This window comes from Ambystoma mexicanum, chromosome 7p (genome assembly GCF_040938575.1).
Source record: "Ambystoma mexicanum isolate Mex_15411 chromosome 7p, UKY_AmexF1_1, whole genome shotgun sequence".
NCBI lineage: Eukaryota > Metazoa > Chordata > Amphibia > Caudata > Ambystomatidae > Ambystoma > Ambystoma mexicanum.
The window spans coordinates 138126667-138147706 of NC_090939.1; the positions used below are offsets into that span (position 1 = coordinate 138126667).

The 21040-nt window shown below is 44.8% G+C and overlaps 1 protein-coding gene across 4 annotated transcripts in view; it reads left to right on the forward strand.

Moving 5' to 3' along the window:
* Nucleotides 1-1602: 1602 nt before the first annotated feature.
* Nucleotides 1603-21040, forward strand: part of TEX55 (testis expressed 55) — a 543889-nt gene continuing 524451 nt past the window's right edge. For 3 of the 4 annotated variants that reach the window (XM_069635920.1, XM_069635922.1, XM_069635921.1), the window contains exon 1: nucleotides 1657-1789. The gene's annotated coding sequence lies outside the window, so the exon portion shown is untranslated. Of the gene's footprint in view, nucleotides 1790-21040 lie in introns of all 4 variants that reach the window. The other variant, XM_069635919.1, reaches the window with a different exon arrangement.

Here is a 21040-nt window from a genome sequence, read left to right on the forward strand (position 1 = left end):
AAATAGGATAAGATTGAGAGTGAAGATGCCTTTCTGGAGTAAATTGGGATGGGTTGACTGATTTTACCTAAAATGTTGACACTTTAATACAATTTGTTATGATTTTTAAACTGAGTGCCAAAATTGTACTTGCATAGTTTTGAAGATAGCTCCAAAAGCTACATAGAGCGACACATAGTTTGGCCCTTTGGGCCTCTTCGGATTCTTTTTTGCCTTGCTGTAACATGCAGACCATTCTTGGTCTTAAGTTTTGCCCTTGTATGGCTATTGCTTATAGTGGGGTTCCCATTATAAATGAAGGTCTACAAGTACCTGAACATAAAGAAACAAACACTGGCTATGCCAACAGTTTTGTGTAGGCATGGGAAAGGCATTAGGCAAGGACTGCTGTAGTGCTATTAACTAGCCCTCAATGGCAGCAACTACAAAATGGTGCGAGTACCTGGGCATATAATAGCAGTGCCTGGCAAATGCCTTATACTTATACAGAAGTCAAAACTGTTGGTTTTGTCAATGCTTTGTTTTAAACAAAACTTCAGTGAAGGACATGCATAGTGCTTCTAAATCAAGCGGTTGAAGGCAGACCTGGTTAAGAAATATTTTGCACGTTTACAGCTCCAATTAAGTCATTAACTTTCAGAAGATGGCATTGAAAAAACATGGCATCTACTTCCAGCACAAAGTTGGAGGGTAAGGCTTGAAAAGCTATCTCAATTAGATCCCAGGAGGAAGTGTTTTGGGTGGGGAGAGGAAGGCACTGAATGGGAATGGACATGGGAAAATAATCTTGAGAAAGGGCACCAAGCACCCAATTCCGGGACAGTCCTGGCAAAACCAGGACGTGTGATCACGCTACCCTAGCTGTACTTGAATGCAATCATTTTGGCTTATAGCATAGTTCTCAACCATCATTTGTGTTACAAAGGCGGGTGAAATCACCCGATTTTGTTTTTGGCGGGTGAGACGCCCATTGGAATGAATGGGCGTGCAGGAGGCTTGGCGGTTGAGTCAGCCCTTTACAAGGCGGGTGACGCCCGCCAAAAGCGTGTAAGTTGAGAGCTATGGCTTATAGGTAATAGCCAAAACTAAAATGCAGCATTGGATAAGGATCTCCTTAATCAAATGGGCCATTTCTGCGTGTATGCTACTGCATCACACTCTGTGGTAAATAAATCACTGACCGCTGAGTGCACTTTTGAAAATGAATTACTACTGCAGCCACTAGAAAATTAAGCAAGAGCACATATAGGTATGAATATGGTGAAAGAAATGCAACAATTGACAAAAAAGAGAGCTAATACGCATAAACAAACTTCTTCAGTCCTGGCAAGGTGTGTTCTATAGAACACATTCGCAGGACATTCATCCATAAAATAAAGTATAAGGGAAGAAACTGTCAGCTACAAATGCATGGTTCATTATGCATCTGTTAGTTTTGAATGTTCCCCGGAATGTTATTGAGGAGAGCGCGGCGCCTGCCTCGCGTTCTGAGACCGCCTGCCCTGAGCACAGATTTCCTTCCCTGTTCCCGCCGCCACAGGCCGTTGTCTCTTTTCAGTTTCCATGAAGCGAGTGCTCCGTGTCCACGGCAACGCCTGGCGCAGACCTGACGCCCGCTGCGCGGCGGCCCGACAGCGTCCTGCTTGCTGAGTGCTTCAGCCGGTTGCCACGGCGACCATTCTCAGCGTCCTATGGCGGCCTCCGGGGGACAGTGTAGCTGAGACACGCTCGGGCGCTTTGGTTAGGTGGTGGCTTCTACCAGGGGATTCTGAACAACATCCGTCACCAGGTAACAGCAGGCAGCGCCCCGTGACTTTCACGGGAAGTTCAGTCGAAGAAGAACGCCCCTCTGCTCCCTCCCCAACAAACAGTGTCCCCTTCTCGCCACTAAATATTGATTTATTCTACCCATCCCCAGCCAACAGTTCTCTAGTTATAAGTGGAACGGGGCAGTACCCATATTTTGTCCAAAAACGCTTTGCAGTTGGTACAGTTTTCCCAGCTAATAATGCCTCCCTCCAGTCAATAATGTCTCCAATCAGTGCTGCCGCGTCCAATCTCTCCTCAAAACGCCCAGCCCCACAGCTGCCCCAGACAATCGTGCCTGTCCCTAATCTCCCGAAATAGTAATCCCCATGAATAACAATCCTAGCTTCCTGTTGCCCTTCCCTAAACCACTTATGTTACCATGTCTTCACAGTCAAGTCAATACTGCTCTTCAAACCAATGAACCACAGTTCCCATATCCCTCACTGCCCTCCATGCAAAAAACACCCTGGTTACAAAAAAACATAAGCATGATAAATGTAAGATAATTTAAGTATGAAGTGTCAGCTGCCACTTTGATTTTGTTGTAGGTTGCTCCATATGTTACAGTTACATTACAGCGTTCTCAGTCGTTGTATATTATATTTCCAAGGCATACAATACTCTTAAAAAATTGATTTAGCAGAGTTGGCTATTTACAATTTTCTTGATTAGCAAACAAACTTGTTTGATTAGCAATTTTAGACAATTGATTTAATGTCACCGAAAGCTATTCGTACCCAATACATACAATGAGCAACAGTACTGCATTTTTGTATATTTCTGAAAAAAGGCACGAGTGAGATGAAGGTCTGTAAAATGTAAAGTTTAAGTTTACCTGCATGAAAGGTTACAATTACCCTCCCCCAAAATAGCAACGTTCAGTATAATACTATGTGCAGCTTCGTGCAGTCTTGGTTGTCCAGTGTATCTCTGTGGACTGTATGCTTGCCCCATCATGTGCTGTGTGAAGAGCAGTTTACAAGGGTAATTAAACAAAAAGTTCATTATTTAAAAAAAGTCAGTGCTGTATACATCAGTCACTGTAATTTGAAAATTTAGACAGACAAGGCTGCCTTTGCCTGTAATATATAGCGATTAAAAAACACTTTTGTGGGTGAGTGGGGCCAGTAACAACCCACCAACACAAGCCAGATAGGCCTGTGTGTAGCATTACTAGCCCTGCCACTCCCCGAAAGTGGTATTTATCGCTATTAGAACCCCGGATCCCCACCGGGGTACTGAAACCTTTTTTTTTTTTTTTTTTAAGGGAAGAAGGAATAGTGTGATTTACGTTCCTACTTCCTTTAATAACAAACTATAAACATGTCCACAGTTGAAAATAACTATTTCTAGGATCTGGAGGCAGGCTGGGAAGTGAGCTTAATCAAATTCAAGACTCTGGGCCTCATTACAGATTCCACGGTATGGTAAAAATGCCGGTAATTCTGGCACCAGCATTTTTAACATACTGAGGAAACTCAAGTCTGCTGGTGGGGTGCACAGATCTACTTCCAGGCCTGACCTGTCAGTAAATCAGGCACTCACTGGGGGAAAAAAGGCAGTAATTACCGTCACTGGTATTACCAATGCCGGTCATTGCAGCCATGGAGTCTTATAGGATTCCATGGAATGGGGATTTACCAGCATTTCCGCCCACTGGTATATTCCGGTAATACTGGGATATCAGGCAGCAGAAATGATAGGGGCAGTTTGCTGTATTCCACCAGGATTACTGGCAGGATACCAGCAAGCTTATAATGAGTCCCCCTGTCTCTGGATTCTGGTGCACTTTGGACCTCAGTGCAAGGAGGCCAGACACACCTTCCCTTATCTCTCCTACCCTCACAGAGTCTCAGCAACCTTGGCTATCATCCTTTCCCGCTACGTCAATTCTCTCTATCTGGGCGAACTCCACAGCCAGACGCCTCCTTGAACTCTCACCCAGAGAACACATCAGCTCTGCCCTTAGACTGCTCAAATGGCTTCCTATCAGCCGTCAGGCGATTTTTCAAGACCATGTGCATTACACAGCGTGCCCTCCACAAGACAGGCCCTGAATTCCTCCAACACAAGCTTACATGCTACTAACCCATCGAAAACCTTAGATCTGGCTGTGCACGCCTCCTTGTGATCCACTCTTTCAATTCTGCCAGAGTTGGAGGATCCTCCTTCTCCGTCCAAGCTCCCACCCTCTGGAACTCTCTTCCACTCAACATCGGCCTGATGAGGACTACCTCTTCTTCAGGAAGGCCTTCAAAATCTGGTTATTCCCTCCAGCAACCTGACAAACCTTCCTCATTTCATACTTACTTTCATGACACCTAGACCTTGACGTTTTCAGCGCCTCACCAGTATATTTTCCAGAGCAAGGTAAAGTATCATTTCGGAGCAGATCGGACGATCTGATTGCATGGCTACATCAAAAACAAAGCTCCAACAGAGGCTCAAGGTACTCAACTATGCACCACTTCGGTGGACACTAGCCATAGGCACGGCCACACACCGCACGCATTTCGCCTCCATACACCAGACTAAAGGTACAACATCTCTGCCATCAGAATGCAACTACGTCCTACGACAATACATTCGATCTAGCTGTACACATAATGAGTGTCACACACTTGTGCACTCTCCTGACCACCATTCAGCACCCATCCACATGCCTGACCATCATAGGTAGCTCACTGGGGCATAGCCATCCCACCTAATTTGGCCAAATGCACACACTCATTCCAATCTTTCTGACAATTATCCCCATACCTAGGATTTCAGTTCCCCTGAGGGCATTTCCCCCACAAGTGCATTGACTCCATAGTAATGGGATAAAGGTGCTATATAAATGATAAACTACTACTACTTTCTAAATCCCATACATAAATATTCGCATTACAACAAGTAATTTTTTCTATAATATACTTTCTGCAGAGGGTACCCCTCAAGAGAGAGAGAGAGTGTGTGTGTGTGTGTGTATGTGTGTGTGTGTGTGTGTGTGTGTTTGTGTGTGCTATCGAAATATGTATGTCTAGAATTCTGATTGACCAGCCCCCAGTTTATTTCCACATATTTGCATTGCATTAAGGGATGTATTTACAGGAGGTTTACTTAAAAGACATGTTCTCTAATTAACTATCTAACACCATTGCAGACTATAATACATATCATTGCAACAACATCTTATATACTAGCTAATATTTTATTTACTGCTTCATGCCAGACTCATCCCACTTTCAAGTGCTGCACTTCTGGTCTGTTGCTGTATATTTCAACCTAGAGCTTGTCAGATTTGATGCTTCTTTCCTTTTGAGTATTGAAAGTGAGCGTCCCCCAAAAATGTAGTGATAACTCCCCCACTGAGAGTCAATAATGGACACATCCCAGGATGGAATGAGACCCGGACCAAGTGCGGGTGAGAATAAAAAGTAAAGTTTTATCTAAAACCAAAATAGGGCAAGCAGAGAACTCTGCAAACTCTGAGAGTGCTCTGCCCAAACTTCAGAGAATGCACATTATATTACAAAATCATGTCACCTATGACTTGTGCTAAAGGGGATACATTGAATGATGGTTATTGGACAAAGGGGACAGGACTGTATCCATGCTGTAGGGGTGGTGCTCCTGGATTGGCTTGCACAGAACTTGTTACTTTGTGGAGCACGTGGGTCAGCTGGGCTCATCTGGGTGGGGTGCAGGGTCAGGCGATGTCCAAGTTGTGGAGCTATATATACTTTCTAACATTTGCCCTTGTGGCCACACATATCTTGAATATTTATTTGTACATTTTGACATAACAGAATTATGCTACTAGACATGTGACCCAAACAATAAAAGTGAGGCTACATGGGTCCAGGTGCCTAATCTATTCACAATATTATATGGACATATTCATCAAACAATCCATTAGATCCCAAGAGAGAGTGGTTTATTGCTTGTTAGTGTAAAAGAGAATATATTGCCACCCATGGGATTGGTGAATTGGGGTGAACTTGGGTGACACACAGATGGGTGCACGCAACTGTTACATCAAAAGACGGTGGAGTGAGGGGGCTTGTAGCCTCTGGTCATCATACCAATGTGAGGGGGAGAATGGTGGGGGCTGGGTGCGCGCTGCTGTGCGCGGTGCTGTTGGAAAGGGGAGGGAGGGCTCCGTGGCTCATGGAGTTTGGCCTCGTTCGATTAGTGGGATTATGCATGAATTATTGGAATAGAATAAAGACATGTTCTTGTCCCTTCTTTCACAACACATAACAAGCAGACTCTGATTACATTGTGGGCTTTGCCTTAGAATTTATCGTGATCATCATACTGCAGAATGGTTCTATTTACATTAGCCACGTGGCCTCGCCGTTTACATTGCACATGTGTGAATCGTATGTCCTTTAAACATACTCGGGAATACGCATAACATTGACAAACCAGCGAGCATGCGGATCATACATTTTGCATCATAACAAATGAGTCACCTATCATGTCATACGCTTTCGAGACTCTTTGGTAATGGACGATGTGTAATCCTCATTATAATACACCAACATATGGAGCGTCATTTCATGTTCATTGCAATTGACTAGAAATTTTCATAAATGATTATTCAGTTATACTTCATAGAAACGGCCCCCTTATACACAACCACAGGAGGGGATTTATAGCTTTCAAAGAGGGGATTAGCACTGTTGGTGAAACAGAGTGGCAGAGTGTGTATCTGCTACATCAAAAAGAGGTGCAAGGTTGGGGGGTTATCCGCAGTGTATGTCTTAAAGTAGGGTTCGCAAGTGATGAGACATATTTTTGGAGATGGATTGCTTTTTCCAGGCAGAGCTTTTGCCGGTCACTCACAGGTCAGTGATAGACAGAGGAAGGCGAGAGATACAGTGTTCAACTTGTAGCTTGTTCGTGCCCAGTCTCCCGTGAGAACAGGGATGCTGCAGGGACACAGAGGGGAGGAGGTGGGGGGAAATAACTGGCCCTCTGTGTGCGATTCTTGGGGAGAGCTGCAGCCCTGCAGGCTGGCTTTGCCATGAGGCCTCCTTTAGCATGTACAAAATGGAGTCAGGTTTGGTGCAAAATGGAGTCAGTATTCGGCCCTCTGATTGAGCTTTGTATCCATATGTGTCATTCCCCAGCTGTCCGGCACCCCTGTCGACAGGCGCATGGGCAGCCGTAGGTTGAGCATCGTGTGTAAGACGGTCGGAATGGAATGGAGGGCAGGGGGCCTAGACCTTTCCTCCCATACAGTATCTTGGAAAGATGGAAGTCTAATCTCTTCTACAGGACTAACGCTGTGATGAAAATTACTACTGGCCTGTGGAAGTAGAGAACGTATCAGGAATTCTAAGCTCTTACTGAGCCCAACACCAGTACTATAATAGCAGTGAAGTCCATCATAAAGGTGAAACAAATACAGCATGAATAGTATAGGTTGTTTGACTATTTAAAGTACCATGAGCCGAAGGCAGGCTATACTCTTCCGGATTGTTTGAGTCAGCATAAAAGCATCCAAAACAAAAATAGTACAATAACGACCAAGATAAAATGAAAACAAATTCCAATCAAAGTTACATGCTTCTATAAAATGAGTGCTTAAATGAAAATGACAGGCAAACTGTTAAAAGCACGAACAACGTAGCCCTATAATGAGATGCACAGAGAATACAGACTTTGGAGAAAAAAGGGCACTCTGGGTGTGAAGGAACAGGGGTCTGCATGTAAATAGTCTTGTAGGAAAGTCACACACATTCATGAATATGTCTTTAAGGTATAACATGGGGTCTTACTAGTCAGTAGGGCCCGTAAAACAAGGCCAGGGAGACAGAACAACAGATGTATACCATCTTGTCTTCTTTCAGGGTCTCAACAGCGTTGAGACACATTTTCGGCACTTTTTGATGTGTCAGGTCGTGTCTAGTAGACAATCTGACTTGGCGATATTCAATACAAAGATGCAATTCGATAAGTGGATGCAGCTCATCACTTAAAGAAGCTTGGGACAGGCAGACAATGCAGTCAGCACAGCCTGAAGGCTTGTTGGGGTCTCACTGCAATGAAAGTGGAGATTCAGCTTCATCAGCAAGCTGGCTCCACTGTATTCAACCAGGGCGCAAGTCGAGGGTACACGTGGGCGGTGGGGGGGGCAGAGTCCCCTCACTTTATTCAGAGGGTGGACTCAGTCCCCCCTCATCCCCCCAGCTAAAATGAGAAACATTGAATGTCCTCTTTGAGTTTATGAATTTAAGCGACCTCTGGGATCAAACCGCAGTCCGCAGATTTGTAGGCTGGACACTTCACCACTGCACTATAAAACTAGATGAAAAATAGCAAACAACTAAAGGTGAAATGTCCCATTTCGGTTCTGCAAGTCCAAGGGAAAACATTTGTGTTGGTTCTTGGAGTTTAAAACAGGCACATATTTTAAAGTTTTCAAAAACACTATTAGAAGAAATTATCCTCTCTTGGTTTTGTGTGTGTATTGGTTTTATGAAAGGCAAACGCTATTCGTCCTGTTCAATTTGGATGGTTATGCAAAGCCAATTTAATGAAATATGCATATTTCACCTTGGTATGCTCATTTCTGACGACGTCATATCACATTGCGTTTGTTGATGAGTCCCCCCACTTACATTTTTAGGACTTGACCCCTGTATTCAACAAATCGTTGTCTTTGGACAAGCTGCAACGGTTTGTGGCTCATAGAAGGCTGGAACAGGCAGCAGTATTGTGCCCAAAGCAGCTCTGAAATGAGAGAATGTCAAAGGCAGCTTCCCTTAGTTTGTGCAGCAGTTCGTAGGTGCTTGGTGCTCGAAGCACTTGTAGCAGCTTAGAATTGCAGACAGAGTCAACAACAGCTTCTTTTGATTCTTAGGGTGCTGTGTGGCCCTTCAATGGGTCCCTAGGGAAATGTGAGACTGTCTTCTGCCCTTCCCAGCCAGGAAGGCTGCCAGGAACACTTGCAGGGCTGCTACTTCAGCAGGCAGAGTCCTGGGTACTTGGCATAGCTTGAAGGTGCTCAAAGCAGCTCTAAATTGAGAGAGTATCAAAGACAGATCCCGGGTTCTGTGCAGCAGCTCATAGATGCTTGGTGCTTGAAGCACTAGCAGCAGCTCTGAATTACAGAGAGATACAAAGAGAGCTTTATTTGATCCTCAGGATGCTGGGGGGCTCTTAAATGGGTCACTGGGGAAAGGAGAGTCTGCATTCTGCACTTGCAGGGCTGCTACTTCGGGCAGGCACTGGTGGCAAGCTGTTACAGGGCGTTTCCCAAGCAGGGCACTTCATATGTTCCTCTAAAGCATTTAGGTAGAGGATATGCATCCTCTTTGGAAAAGTTTGTCTTTATCCAATGGATGTGTACTCTTGGCAGCCTTTATCCCAACACATCTCCTTCAAGGTTATTCTTCCAGATGATGCTTCAAGAAAAGTCTCAAAGATGAGTCAATTAAGGGGGATCCTACCCCCTTGTATAGTCACTTGTCCACAGCGGATTGGTTGATTCCGATCTATGCTTTTGTAACAAGGGTTTTTCCTTGTACTGTTAGTTTCCCAGAGACCTGGGGTTACACCGTCTCTGGGCAACATTATAAAATTGAAAAGACAATAAAAACACAGCCCTGAATGCTGCCATTGAGAACCCTAGCCTGCAGAAGACGCAGCACTTAACCATTGTGCTACAATGATATTATTGTTTGGCTTCTGACAAGTGTCATACTCTGGGCCTCATCACGAGTTTGGCCTGAGCCCTTAAATGCGGCGGTAACAGTATTAAGGCTGCATTTGAGGGCTGGCCAACTCTCAAGTTGGGCAGAAAATGGCATTTTTACCTCCAGCATTTTGCTGGAGGTAAAAATGACATTTATTGGGCCGTTTTCGGCGCTGTTACCGCCGGCAAATGACTGCCAGTGGTAGTAGCGCACCTCAACCCCATTGGGTCCTGCAGACCCAATGGAGAATGGGGATTTACCACCCCCCGCAACTCGTGGTCCGGCACAAATTGCGCCCGACCGAGTTGCGGTAGCGCTATTAGCATTGGGCAGTATACTGGCGGCATTGCTGCTGGGATACCGCCCAACTCGTGATGAGGCCCTTAGCCTTCTACAATTGGACATATTAAATTGTAGGCTAAGTGTGAAATATATGCACCATGAAGCACTAAGCAATTGTGGAGTAGTGGTTGAATGCTGGCTCTTGAACTCTGGCAGACCAGGGTTCAAGACTTTGTTTTTTTCCTTTTAAAATAGTATATTTTGGTAAACACTCTGGGTCGAATTCACAGAGGTGAATTATAATGGCAAAACCCCATTGGTACATGTTCTGTGAATAAGGCCCTCTGTGTTCCGGCCTCTGTACTCTTAACAGGCATGCCTTTGAACCATGTGGCCTCCTTCATGGAAACGTTCACCCAATCACTGCATGAATTGAAGAAGGTCTTTTGAGCTGCACTACCAATGGGTTAATAATAGTTGTGTGTCTTCCATTGCACGTGGGAAAGCATAAACAAGACTTTCTTTGCAGCTCAAGGGAGGGGCTTGCCACACATTCCCATTATTCCTTTACTATGTTGCGCTACTTTTAGACTTTGAAAGCGGCGGGGGCAAGTAGACACCACTCATATCCAGCCCCTTATTCTCACTTTACCCAGCTGAAAGAAACATATTTTACTTCCCCCCACCCCTCTGATTTTATACTACGTACCTCCTCCTTCAACAATTTACAGATCCCCTACTGCCATTCAACCCACACAAATAGCGGTGCAGGACAAATAATGAATATAGCCAAGCTACATGTCTTTTATATTGTTATATGCCATACATTGCTTGTTATTTGGAAAATGATCATTCAGAGTTCCTTTTTACTTTGCATTTTGGGACTTGTAGTACAGGACACTTGATGGACAAAACAAAACTACAAGTCACAGAATGCACACATAAAAACAAGAACTGGATGTGTCTCTCCGTAATTACATGTAGACATGCACACCCACACACTCTGACACTGAAAACTCACATTCGACAAGTCCCAATGCTCACAAACGCACATGGGTGCACACGTGTGCACACACAATAACTCTTTCCATCACAGAGCAAATGCACACTGGATGCACAATCCCTCACACACACCTTCACATCATGTACACACACACACACGCTCGCATCACACACACATGCATCCACATCCTCTCAGATGAAATGCACACCCTCACACCACACATTCCCCCTTACATGGCACATATATTCAAAAAGAGGACTACATTGTCTCCGGGCAACATTATAAAACAGAAAAAAAATGAAGAAAAAAAATCACATTTATGCTGAACACTGCCATTGGGGAAACCCTGGATTGCAGGAGTTCGAGATGCAGCACTTAAACATTATGCTACAATGATGTTGTTGTTTGGATTCTCACAAGTTTCATACCTATGCTTTTATCATTTAACATATTAAATTATAGGCTAAGTATGAAATGTATGCCCTGTGAAGCAGCAAGCCATTGTGGCCTAGTAGTTAAATGCTGGGTCTTGGCACTGGCAGACCAGGGTTCAAGGCTTTATGTTTCTTTATTTAACTCATTTAATTTAATTAAAAGAAAAGCAACGTAACTGGGATTTGGTGAGGTTTGTTGCAGTGCAGTTCTGTGAACCTATTTGGCAAGAGGCCGTTTAGATGTGGCTGTAATGTCAGCCACGTCCAAACATTCCTTGAGCCAAGATAATTGCACCGGAATGGCTTTTGCACCGAAAAGGGTGTGCCAAAATGGGTCTTGCAGCGGAATGGCCATGCTGAATTGGCACGCAGAAAAATGACGGCACTGAAAAGGGTGGTACTGCTTGGAGCACGCTGCTTAACCAAAGTGTGTGGTCCATGGCAAATAATTTAGTCTCACTGCGCATTGCCTAAAAACATTGTGAGTTCTCAAAGCCTGCAATCTGAAAGGCCATGGCTAGTGGTCTGGTTGCGTTTTAAAATGGACAGTGGGCACGGCAAAGGCTGTGCCCATTGACCATGGCCAAAGACCATGCTAGCTGTCTGGAAGTGTTCTAAAAATCTATGGAATCATAAAACACTTGGAATTCAAGGAAAACACTTTAGTTGCAGGGGCGGTAAGGTGAGAATTTAACACAACAAAACCCCTGAAATTGAGCTAAAGCCACCTTAACTACGTGCCCCTGTTGCGCAGCCTATGACCACAATGATGACAACACTAATTACAACAGTAACTGGCATTAAGCATGGCCTTCTGCCATGGTCAGTGTGCATACCCAAATATATTTGAACACATGAATGGGTACTAGTCATGGCCTTCAGTTATGGACAGTGGTCATATCCTTCACCCATGTGCACTGAATATTTTAAAACACTAATAGGCTACCAACCATACATTTTGGCCTTTACCAGTGGAGGCAGCTTTCAACGGTGTCCACTATATATTATATACACTGGTCAGGCACTAGCCATTAACTTTAGCACAATACTGGCTGGTGGCCACAATCTTTGGCTGTGCCCACTATATATTCCAACATATAAATGGGTGACTAGGCATGGCCTTGTTTGTGAGCCATTTAATATTCTCAGCACCTTTTTTGTATATTTTGTAATATATGATGAGTTAATGAGGCATTCGGGTTGGCTCAGTCTGTGATCTGCAAGAGGATTGGTTCCTTTTCTATTTCATCCTGGATATAGGTCAAGTCAGACTCGTTGTGCATAGCATAATTCGGGGCCGATGTCGGCAACGCCAGCACCTTTTTAAGGAAGGCGTTCTCTTCCTTTTGGATAGCGCTTTGTTCCCCATAACCCCAAAGTGCTGCACCATATTTAACCACCTCTCCGGTCTGGCGAGGTATGTTGCTTTAATCATATTCAGTGACTGGTGCCTATATTGACTCATCAAGGGAAAAATTACCCCTATAGACTGCCTTATTTATAGCAATTGTTTTTTAAAATGGGCTTCGGGAGTAAACATTTCGGAAAAGCAAAATCCCAAGTAGTCAAAAAACAGACTCGCAGGATGAGGGTCTGCATTGCAGCACATTGTCGCAAAATTCACCTTCTTTCGTGGTGGCCAACAGGTCATAAACGCAGATTTCTTTGAGTTGACCTATAAGTCTAGCTGCCCATAAATGTTGTATATTTATTAATCATGCATTGCAAGGCTCTTGGGATACGAGCAATAAGTACAGAATCATCTGCATATACCAATATCGGAATGGCATGCCCCCTATCTTGGGTACATCCACAAGACAAAGCACCTTGTGAAGCATATTAATATACAAGGAAAACAATAACGGGGCAGAGACACACCCCCGTTTAACCCCGGGGAACCCATGGCACACAATGTCCTTCCAGCCCTGACCTCTAGAGATGCCTCATTTTTATCAGGTAATGCCCAAAATCCCAGATGGCTAATCATAAGACCTAAGCACCTGCCATAGCTTACTTGTGTTCACTTTGTCAAAAGCGTGCTTAGGTCCATGAAAGCTAAATATACGGGCTCCTTTGTTTATATATAAAGAATGTTCAATTATCTTATGCTGCATAGTTCCTAATGGATGAAACAAACCTGAGTTCACTTGCAGAGAGGATTGAATTTTATGATGCCCATTCTTCTGCCATCTTCAGAAGGTACACCCCTTAAATAAGGGGACAACAATTGCCCTCCTACACTCGTCTGGTATTATGCCCATCTGGTATTGCATTGAAAAGCCTTGTTGAAAGGGGCCCCAAATGTCTATATAGTCTTGGTAGTAATCAGTTGGAATTCCATCAGTTCTGGGTACTCTGTTTCTTTTTGACAGCTTAATGGCTTTTACAACCTCATTATAGTTGAGTTCCCATGGACTGTTATTGGCGGTTCTGCTAGCCTTGGCAGTATTGTCTGCCGCCTTTTTATACTCTATCACCTCGCGCCCTCTTTCCCTCTCTCTATTGCCATTGTGTACATTGGAGAAGTGTGCTACCCAACTTGTATCTAATATTGTAGTTTCTAATCCCGATTCTTGGATCTTGTACACTGGTACCTTAATCACAGCCTCCCAGATTTGTTATAGGGCTCTTATCCTTGCTTGCTGCCTCCAATGTTTCCCATGCATGCTTTTCTACTTATAATTTCCAATTCACCAAGGTTTATTTTTATACTGCGCTCTTGCATGGATAATTTCACTCCTGGGCACATCCTCTTTTTTCAATAGAGACAGAAGCACCCTTCTTGCAGTTCTACAGTGTTCATTGATTAATACTGTTAACCCTGGATTCACCTCCTCATTCAATAAAAGCAGGACTTTCGATACATTTTGTTTCAGGATTTGCTCTCCTATCTATTGTTTGCCAGCCAATTCCCATCTTAATTGTCAGTTTGGAGTGGCCCTTACAAGTAATCTGTGACAGGTGTTAGATGGTGTTCTCCAATGGATAAACTCAATATAATTGGACTGTCAAGCCCAGGCCATAGTGGCCACTATAAGAAGCTGCCTGAATGCAGAATTGATTTATCTTTTTCCATAGAATAACCATCACCAGGAAATAATCGAGAGTAGAACTGCCTTTGGTGCACCTATAATTTGCTGACACTGGGATATCATCACCTAATCTACCATTTGGCAACCTCAATTGCATTTTTACGAGCCATTGCCAAAATGTCATGCCCTCCACGCAGGTTCTCGGGTCCTTCATTCAGGGTAATGGGATACCCAACACCCTATCTTTCTCAGGATTGTATAGGCCTTCTGGTGGACCATTTCCCAATTTAATGTTCAGATTCCCACCACATATTAGTATTATGTCCTCCTTGGGAAACCTATCCCAAAGGTCTTCAATTCACAGTTTAATCAGGATAAGGGAGTCCAACACATTTGTGTATGTATGACTGTTATATATGTTAGAGACAAAGATCTACCCCTTTCAAAACTAGTTCAAACAGTTGCGTTGGCACATTAGGATGCCTATACAATTCTACTACCTTGCAATTGAGGGATCCCTTGAAGAGAGCCACCAACCCTTCATATGGTCTTCCATTCCTTCCTTTTTTTGTCTTTATTTGTTAGGCCCTGAAGACATCTAATGCTATATCCCTGCTTTTCATGTTTCTTGCAGCAAGATAATTGCATACTTGTTTAAGATGGCTTTAGTAGCTAGATCTGGCAGCTTTCTTGTAACCCCTGCAATATTCCATGAAACTAAGGATACATTCCCTAAAATCACCTAAGTAAATGGTTGCCACTGTTTATGCGTGACAAATTGAGGGATAATTAATCTTGTCTCGTGGTTCAAAGAAGGGTCCATGCTGTGGGCACCTGCTCTAACATTCATGGGTATATTTTGCAGTTGGTAACATGGGGGCTTCTTCACAGCATGAGATTCCTCCACTACCCCTCAGGTTGGTTAACATGGTCTTTCGCAACACTTGTCAACCATATTTGCCTTCTCTAAAACTGCCATTTGTACCTCTAAAGCTGCTTTGTCGGGGGGACGTGTGTGACAAATGCATGTACCTACTCTGATGCCTGCTTGGAAATGCAGTAACATAGAGGGGTAGCCTGGCTCCATTCTTGTCAAATCAATTATTAGGTGATTAGGATCTATTATCACTAGCTTGCTCATGGTCAATTCCTGTCTCCTGTCAAGTGTACCTGTAAGCGATATTCAATCTTACACTACAGCCAAGTCAATGCCTAGTCTGGGATTCTGAGGAAAACCCTTATTGATGTATTTTTATGTCCAGGTCAGTACTCTGGATGACAACCCTTGTATAACACCCTCCCTCTTAGAATCCCCCTGACCCCACTGAGCCAAGAAGTAGGTTTGTTTTGCAAATTAAAAGGTTTATTTGAAAATTTAAAGAAGTGTGATATATATATATATATATATATATCACACTTCTATAAATAAATTGATAATGGATATTACACTTGTGAATATGAGCAGTAATCAGCAAGAGGTAACTTATGAATAGTGTCATGATCTCTGCTTCCAAAAGATCAGGACTTGCCCGACTCCCTTGGAAGCAGACCCATAACCCCGGTTCCGAGTGCCAGCCAGTCCCAATTGGGACCTTTTGAACCCAGTCCTGGCGCCAGTGGCACCAGGCTCATAAAGATGCCCAGTCCCAGCGCTGGAAGCGCCGGGCTCATAATGCTTGGGTGGACTTACCTGCAGCAGACCATGCTGCTTACTTACCTGCCAGTTGAACCCCTGATCCTCTTCTGTTTGGGACTACTTTTCCTGTTGGGTGGGGCAGGAGCCACTCCCTAGGTTCAGAACACTGGAACTCTTCTGGAAAGCAGGAACTCTTTTCTTACCTAGGCGTGGCTGTGGAAGGAGACATCTAAGCACTACAGGAGGCTATTTAAACCACACCCGATGGATGAATCTTGCTTTGTGTTATTCGGAATTCTCTGCAGCAGAACGCTCATCGTGTCTTCTGCTTCTGATCCTGGGCCTAAGGGAACAAAGGCTTACCATCCTGGAATCCAGTCTTCAGCAGCACCTGTAAAGACAAAGAAAGAACAGGTTAGCACTACGGTCTTCAGTGGCAGCGCATCTCTTACCTGGTCCATCGGCTGTCACCAACGCCTCGCGCTGCATTCCGGCATCTGAAAGACAAAGGCTTACCTACTCTTCGCATGCTCCGGAGGTCTTCGCACTGCATTCCGGCATCTGAAAGACAAAAGCTTACCAGCTCTTCGCACGCTCAGGAGGCCTTCGGCGCTGCATCCCGCATCTGAAAGACAAAAGAAGGTGCGTTTAAAGACATTGGGCAACTTTATTACTCACGTGCCATTACTCCTTCCCACGCCGAATCCAGTGGGTATTCCAGCACCCTTCAGCTTCTCTAAAGCTCCGAACTTGTACCTGCAAGATAAAAGGGACAGTTAGTGCGCATCGTGAAGCAGGCTACAAGCGCTTACTTACGTGCTTCCAGGCGCTTCTATTCCTCACGCGGGTTCGATCCTCAACTCTCATCAGCCCGCCATCCGCCATCGCCGGAACCTTGCAAAACAAGAGATATCATTACAAAAGACTTTTAAGACATTTGAAGTGCCCAGAACTTACCGTTCGTGCAGTTAACGACGGACAGCAGTCCCCTGAGGTCAAGAGGCCTGCACCCTTATCCAGTGAAGAAACTGGTTACGGCACCCTGCCCCGAGGCAGATGGAGAGCTCGGCGTTCACTTACCTAAGACATCTTACTCTTCGAGTCAGACATACAGTGCACAGAGGTCCAGCCCAAAGAGCCAACCGTGTGTTACACATCACCTTTGAAGATACGGCATTCACCCAGTCAAGACCGGCGCCTCTGCGGGAATCAGGTGAGCGTTACAGAACACAAAGCCTACCGCAAAACTCCCACCCAGGCGCTATGGAAACCTCGGATACCGACCAGCTAGCCCAGTTACTTGGGGAACTAAGAGCAGAAGTGCATGCAGCCCGTCAGGAAACGAATGCTCTAAGAAGGGAACTGATTATTTCCAAGGAGCGAACAGACGATCTCGCTAGACAATTGCTACAGTCACAAGCCGGACAAACTCCGTTACCCGCATCAGGGGCAAATCTTCCTTCAACATCCTCTACGAACCCAGTGCAGATCAACCTACCTGGGAATGTACCTCTGGCTCCGCCCGAACGATTTTCTGGTGACCCAAAGAGGTTTGCAGTATTTATTAATCAGTGCCGGTTGCACTTCTTATGCCGGCCAGCAGCCTTTCCAACTGATCAAGCTAAGGTAGCTTTCGTGCTTTCGTACCTTAGTGGCAATGCGGCAGACTGGTCGATCCCTCTAGTTAATGAAGATGATCCGGTTCTCCATGATTTTCAAGCTTTTCAGCTCAGTATGGAAAAACTGTTTGCAAGACATTCACAGGGGCAGGCCTTGGACAATGAGCTCCTTTCATTGCGACAGGGTAATCAAGACCTTTTGGCTTATATTGCGTCTTTCAACAGACTGATAGTGGAAACTCGATGGCCTGAGGACAAAAGGATTACGCTGTTTTATAGAGGTCTACGTGGAGAGCTCAAAGATGTGTTAGCCCAAGTAGTGAATCCCCCGCAAGACTGTTCGGACTATATTGACTTAGTCGTTCAAATTGACCACAGACTGCAGAACAGGAAGGCCGATCGTTCCAAGTTTGATGCTCGAGTATTTTTCCAAACCACCAACTCCTACCAAAGGAGTAGACTCCGGGGAACCCATGCAAATAGGGGGCCTGAAAGGACCACTAACACAAAAGGAGCGGGAAAGGAGAAAACAGCTGCAATTATGCCTCTATTGCGGAAACTCGGGGCACTTTCTTCGAGACTGTCCGGTGAAACCAGCCAAGAAGGCAGTAGGAGCTGCAGTTACCAGGGTCACAAACTCTGAGCAGGGAAACGACCTCGCCCGACAAGAATAGAGGTCCTCTTGCCGAGCGTTAAAACCAGTTCAGTGACCTCGCATTTCGTGATACCTATGGTCCTCATTAGCCCTGAACATCCGGATCGATTACATGCGATTGAAGCTTACGTCGACAGCGGTGCCATCGGCAATTATGTGGATCATGAAATGGTTTTGAGGATGAATCTGACTCTTTGTCCAAAGGCTGTAAAGGACGTCATTACTACGGTGGATGGTACGGAGATAGCCTCCGGACCAGTAACGCATACCACCCAAGAAGTGACGCTAGTAAGTCAAGATGGACACCATGAGAAGATCGTGTTCGATGTGATCAAGGCCCCTCAGTTCCATATTATTCTAGGAATTCCTTGGTTAGAGAAGCACAATCCTCAGATCGATTGGCGAGCAAGAACGGTTCAGTTTCCAGAATGTGTCTCTACTTGTCACCCTCGACCTGGTGTTGCACTGGCAGCAATTTCCTCGGAGGCTCCCCAGTTACCTCCTGAATACCTAGAATTCCAAGATGTTTTCCGGAAGGATCAGGCTAACTCTCTACCTCCTCATAGGTGTAATGACTGCCAGATAGACCTGATACCTGGATCTACTCCTCCTTGTAGTAGAATTTATGCCCTCACCGAGCCTGAGAATCTTCACCTCCGACAATACCTGGATCAATACCTAGCGAATGGGTTTATTCGTCCTTCCAAGTCCCCTGCTTCCTCAGCTTTGTTCTTCGTTCCAAAAAAAGAAGGGGACCTTAGAACTTGTATAGATTATCGCGCCCTGAACCAGATCACCGTTAAGAATAGATATCCGTTACCTTTGATCCCTGAACTCCTGGACCAAGTCAGAAAAGCATGCATATATACAAAGCTGGATCTTAGAGGAGCCTACCACTTGGTACGAGTAAAAGAGGGCGATGAATGGAAGACGGCCTTCCGCACCAAGTATGGGCTATTTGAATATCAGGTCATGCCCTTCGGACTTTGCAATGCCCCGGCCGCCTTTCAATATTTTATGAACGATGTCCTCAGAGAGCTCATAGATGTGTGTGTCGTTGTCTATATTGACGACATCCTCGTTTATTCTTCATCGGAAACTGAACATCGGAAACACGTGAAAATGGTCCTCGAGAGATTGCGTCAACACAAACTTTTCGCTAAATTGGAAAAATGTGTTTTCAACGTGACTGAAGTTGAATTCTTGGGATTCATATTATCACCTAGCGGAGTGCGTATGGATTCAAAGAAGGTCGATGCAATTCTCAAATGGCCATCGCCATCATCCGTAAAAGGTGTTCAAAGCATGTTAGGCTTCGCTAACTTTTACCGCAGGTTTATCCCCGAATTCTCTCGAATAGTCCAGCCCATCACCGCCTTGTTAAAGAAAAACAAACGTTTTGAATGGTCTACCGAGGCGGAACAAGCTTTCCAGAATTTGAAGACTAGATTTATCTCTGCACCGATCTTAAAACATCCTCGCCCAGAACTCCCCTACATCGTTGAAACTGATGCTTCGAGCCTTGCCATGGGGGCAGTTCTATCACAAAAGGACCCAGTAACCAATCAGTTGCATCCCGTGGCATTTTGGTCCCGCAAATTCTCGCCTCCTGAAATCAATTACACTATTACTGATAAGGAACTTCTAGCTATCAAGTCCGCCTTTAAGGCTTGGCGGCATTATCTTCTGGGGGCCCGACACACCGTTACTGTGATTACAGATCACCGAAACCTGCAATATTTGAAAACCGCAAAAGCTCAATCCTCTAGGCAACTCCGTTGGGCACTATTCTTTGCCGAGTTTGACTTCATAATTACCTATCGACCTGGTACAAAAAATGGTAAAGCTGATGCCCTTTCTCGGATGGGAGTGGAAGAACATTTGATCAATCCTAAACCTGTACCTATCATTCCCGAACAAAGAATTCTAGGTGTAATCGCCACACAATCCATAGAGGAAGTTAAGGATAAAGCCAGGCTACTGGTAACTCCAGCAGACATACAGAATTGGCATCTGCAGGGAAAGGACTTTACGGTGAAGGACAACCTATTATATTTCCAAGAACGGTTATACCTGCCCAGCACAGATTTACAGAAAAAGGTAATCTCTTGTTATCACGATTCTTTAATGGAAGGACATCCCGGTATGACCAAGACCTCGGAAAAGATCAAGCGCTACTTCTGGTGGCCGTCTTGGAAAAAAGATATCAGAGACTTTATAATGTCCTGTGGAGTATGCGCCCAAAACAAGAGTCAAAAGGAAAAACCAGCCGGCCTCTTATGCCCTATTGACATCCCGCCTCGCCCTTGGCATACGCTTTCTATGGACTTCATCACCAATCTACCTCCATGCTCCGGATACAATACGATCCTAGTAATCGTGGACCTATTCTCCAAGATGGCGCATTTCATTCCACTCAAAGGCTTACCAACAGCAGCAACTCTGGCCCGAGAATTTCTCGAAAACATCGTCCGACTGCACGGTTTTCCTTCAGTTCTAATTTCGGATCGAGGTAGTCAATTTATTTCTCATTTTTGGCGAAGTTGCTGTCGGTCGGCTCTAATTGATGTGAGACTTTCGACCAGCCACCACCCTCAAACCGACGGACAAACCGAGAGGACCAATCAAACTCTGGAACAGTATTTGCGCTGCATGCTACAACAAACTGAAAAAACTTGGAAAGATATCCTTTGGATAGCCGAATATGCCTACAATAACTCTGTCCACTCGGGAACTGGGAAGACCCCGTTTTTTCTTTTATACGGTAGTCACCCTCGAACCTCGGAGTTGGATCCACTCCAAGATCTTGGAACACCAGCAGTAGACCACCTGCATTCTACAATCACCCAAGCCTTTAAGGAAGCCGTTTCTCACCTTCA